This window comes from Tachysurus fulvidraco, chromosome 1 (genome assembly GCF_022655615.1).
Source record: "Tachysurus fulvidraco isolate hzauxx_2018 chromosome 1, HZAU_PFXX_2.0, whole genome shotgun sequence".
Taxonomy (NCBI): Eukaryota; Metazoa; Chordata; class Actinopteri; order Siluriformes; family Bagridae; genus Tachysurus; species Tachysurus fulvidraco.
Genome location: NC_062518.1, coordinates 155,001 through 159,266, shown reverse-complemented (window position 1 = coordinate 159,266; position 4,266 = coordinate 155,001). Strand labels below are relative to the sequence as shown.

The 4,266-nt window shown below is 42.5% G+C and overlaps 1 long non-coding RNA gene across 1 annotated transcript; it reads left to right on the top strand.

The window, feature by feature from the left end:
• Positions 1-405: 405 nt before the first annotated feature.
• Positions 406-2,833, top strand: LOC125146005. The gene is made up of 3 exons (XR_007144504.1): positions 406-463; positions 1,838-1,942; positions 2,076-2,833. It is a non-coding gene; the product is annotated as an uncharacterized LOC125146005 (long non-coding RNA).
• Positions 2,834-4,266: the final 1,433 nt, after the last annotated feature.

Genomic DNA, 4,266 nt, shown 5'->3' with positions numbered 1-4,266 from the left:
TTGAGCAGTTTTCATCCTTCAAAACAAAAGGTAACCTTTGAGAAACACTGAAAATGAGAAACCTGCTGGAATTTCTGTTGAATACGACTGTGTAAAAGCTAAAATATAAAAATAGAAAATAATGAAGTTTCTAAAAATGACTACATGTTGATTTAGGACAGCAGGGGGCAGTGTGGGAGCTCATAAACTTCTCCCTCTTATTTACATACTTACATACTACATACTTATTAAGTCCTATAAAGCAGTGGTCCCCAACCCCCGGGCCGCGGACCGGTACCGGGCTGCCCAAGGAACATTAACATTATTTTTTAACATTACATTATTAACGTTATTATTAACTTTATCAAGCCGCACCGATACCGCGCATGCGCAAACTATCGTGATATCTGGCCGGGTTTAGGTGACGTCTGGAGCCGAGCGGCTGCGAGCGGCAGTGGTGTTGTAGCTTTGGTGGAGAGAGAAGGTGTGTATCGCTCTTCTCTCTGTTCACCGGTACTTTGTCATGTTTAACAGTGCTTGGTGTACGTGTATATTGTGTTTGCTCAAATTTAACCCACAAATTAGCAACAATGAGACGAAACAGACGTCGTTAGAAAGTTAGAAACTCTGCCGGTGTTCTGGATTAAAGTCATGGCGGAATACCCTGAGATTGTCACCACAGCACTTACATCACTATCGTCATGTCCGACATGCTATCTGTGTGAAGCGGGGATTTCTGCAGTGATGGCAACCGAAACAAAACAACGTTATAAACTGGACATAAGCGACACACTTCGGGTGACATTGTCTCCTGTTACCCCAGATGGAACCGTCTCGTTGTAAAGAAACAAGCTCAGGGTTCTCATTGGTTTAGTGTTGTAGTGAGTTAAAAAGGCAAGTTTAAATACAATTACATTAAAATTATTCATTTTAATTCAATTGTATAGCCGCCACCGTGTGTGTGTTTGTGTGTATGTGTGTGTGTATGAGTGTGTGTGTGTATGTGTGTGTGTGTGTGTGTGTGTGTGTGTGTGTGTGTGTGTGTGTGTGTATATGTCTGTGTGTATTTGTGTGTGTGTGTATTTGTGTATGTGTGTATTTGTGTATGTGTGTATGTGTGTGTGTGTATTTGTGTGTGTGTATTTGTGTGTGTGTGTGTGTATTTGTGTGTATGTGTGTATGTGTGTGTATTTGTGTGTGTGTGTGTATGTGTGTGTGTGTGTATTTGTCTGTGTGTATTTGTGTGTGTGTGTGTGTGTGTGTGTATTTGTGTGTGTGTGTGTGTGTATTTGTGTGTGTGTGTGTATTTGTGTGTGTGTGTGTATTTGTGTGTGTGTGTGTGTGTGTATATCTGTGTATGTGTGTGTGAGAGACTGTGTGTGTGTCTGTGTGTATTTCTGTGTGTGTGTGTGAAAGAATTTGTGTGTGTGTGTATTTGTGTATGTGGATGTGTGTATATGTGTTGTGTGTGTGTGTGTATTTGTGTATGTGGGTGTGTGTGTATATGTGTTGTGTATGAGAGAATGTGTGTGTGTGTGTATTTGTGTGTGTGTGTGTGTGTGTGTGTGTATTTGTGTGTGTGTGTATATGTGTATGTGTGTGTATATGTGTGTGTGTGTGTGTGTGTGTGTGTATATGTGTGTATGTGTGTGTGTGTGTGTGTGTGTGTGTGTGTGTGTGTATGTGTGTATGTGTGTGTGTTCTAGCGGTCAGTAACATGGTGGGACACGAGAACATTGTCTCTGCCTCAGTGAACAGTGCGATTGTGATTTATTTTGAATGAAGTTGAAAACGTGCACAAACGGAGTCAGAAAGGCGTCGTGATGAATAACGAACTGAAACTGGTTTCTCTCCTCAGTTCCCCGATTAAAAAGGTTATGCTGTCTAACGTCCGTCCTGTTATTCCTGAGGAGATATAGACCAAAGAGCGAGTGTCTCCCCAGTCAGAAAGTCCCCCTTGGCTGTAAGTCCACACTTGTTTAACATTTAGTGACTTTTAGGAAAATGTCTTTTATGGTTTTTAAAGAAGACACAGAAGTGAAATGGTGTTAAATTCAACATGGATGGTTTTAATTACAGCATCTTTGTATCTTCAGATGCACATATGAAATGCTTTCACTGGGGTAAAACGGGGCATCTTGTTTGGGCCTGTCCTGAGAGGCAGGGTGACCCACGGTTCTGGGCCACGGTTCTGCCAGCTGTTCGGTCCCAGACCTGCTGCTGCACCAGAGCTAAAGGAGAGTGAGTCCCAAACCCAGAAGTCCACCAGAGTTACAAAACCCCTGAAAAGCGCTGAAGCAGCACAGGAAAAGACTTGTTTTCTGAACCTGCCCCGGATCAGCCCTGCTCAGTGGGTTCTGCTGCAGTGCTGGAGCTTCCTGCACTGGCAGAGGCAGGTACAGGGGTGCAGAGCCATCACTCGGAAACACCAGACACTACACCAGTGCAGGTTGATGGGGGGTGGAGATGGAGGAAGAGCCCATTGTTAAAGTACCAACATAGAGGAAAGAACAAGGTGATGGACAGCAGAAAGAAGCAAACAAGAAACAAAGATATAAGAAATGGAGTCAGACTGAAGAGTGTGTGTCAGCGTCTGCCTTCGGTTCACATGAGGAACAGTTAAGTGTTGTGGAAAGTGCAGAAGATATTAAAGAATTATTTAAAAAACACAAAATGGCAAAAAAACATTTATGAAGTGAAGTGAAGTGACATACGGCTAAGTAGTGGCCCAGACTCCGAAATTTTTCTCTGCATTTAACCCATCCAAAGTGCACACACACACAGCAGTGAACAAACACACACACACACACACACACACACGCGCGCACAGTGAACACACACTGTGAACACACATCCGGAGCAGTGGGCAGCCATTTATGCTGCGGCGCCCGGGGAGCAGTTGGGGGGGGGGGGGGGGTCGGTGCCTTGCTCAAGGGCACCTCAGTCATGGCCGGCCTGAGACTCGAACCCACAACCTTAGGGTTACGAGTCAGACTCTCTAACCTTTAGGATGTGAAACATTTTAAAAGAGAAGGAGCTTTTATTGATGTTAAAATCTTTAGAGTGAAGAAACTTTTCACCCTCTGTTTATTTTATCTACAGTTTATAATGAGTGTGAATCACATTGTGAGTGAACATTAATGTGCGAGAGGATTACGTCATATAAACTTTTAAAGCAGAAGCGTATTGATGCTGTTATGCTTCAGGAAACCGCAGTGATGTCATTAATGCTGCTGATTGGGGGAAGGAGGGATGGGGTGGTGATTATAAGCCACTACACAACACTAAGTCGCCTCGCTGTTTACTCACAATTTTATTCCTTGTTCTTTTTCAGTTGAAGAGATTTTAAAAGTGAGGTTTTAGTTGTTATCTGTGTGTTCGCTCCCACAATGCAGTGGGGACGATGGCTGTTTTACATAAAGTTAACAATGTGAGTGTGGAATGTGAAAACTGCTGATAGTTTCATCTTAGCCTGAGATTTTAACTGTACTACAGATATTTTAGTTCAGAACCAAGCAGAAGCTCACGTGGCTTCCTGTAAGTGTCTGTGGGAGCTGATGGAGTTACGAGCTACGTGACATATGGAGAGGTTTTAATAAGACAAAGAGACAGTACACGAGGTCCCACACCACAGATAACACGCTGTCTCTGACCAGATGAGATGCGTCTCTGACCACAGGATGGTACAGTGTACTATTAGTAAAGAGAAGATCAAGCCTAACAGTCTAGTGACATTTTAACACTGCACTTTTACATGACACTAATTTTAGAGAGTCTTTTACTTATGTTAGATGTCTGAAAGCTCCGGAGACAGAAATAATGGAACTGCAGCGTTTGTCTCATTGTGCTTTTTCCGTGTGTGTGAACCTGGTTATTGATCTTCCTCATGACGTTCCGCTGATCATTTGCAGATCATTCTGCTTCCTGTTTCAGTTATTCTTATAAAAGATATTTTTATAAAACATGTTCAGATTATAACATATATAAACTATTTTATTTAACTCAGTTTCACCACAGCATCTCAACATGTACATGAAGAAAATATGGTGACAAGATGTGTGTACTGTATGTGTGTGTGTTTGTGTGTGTATGTGTGTATGTATGTGTGTGTGTGTGTGTGTGTTTGTGTGTGTATGTGTGTGTGTGTGTGTGTGTATGTATGTGTGTGTGTTTGTGTGTGTATGTGTGTATGTATGTGTGTGTGTGTGTGTGTGTGTGTATGTATGTGTGTGTGTTTGTGTGTGTATGTGTGTATGTATGTGTGTGTGTGTTTGTGTGGGTGTATGT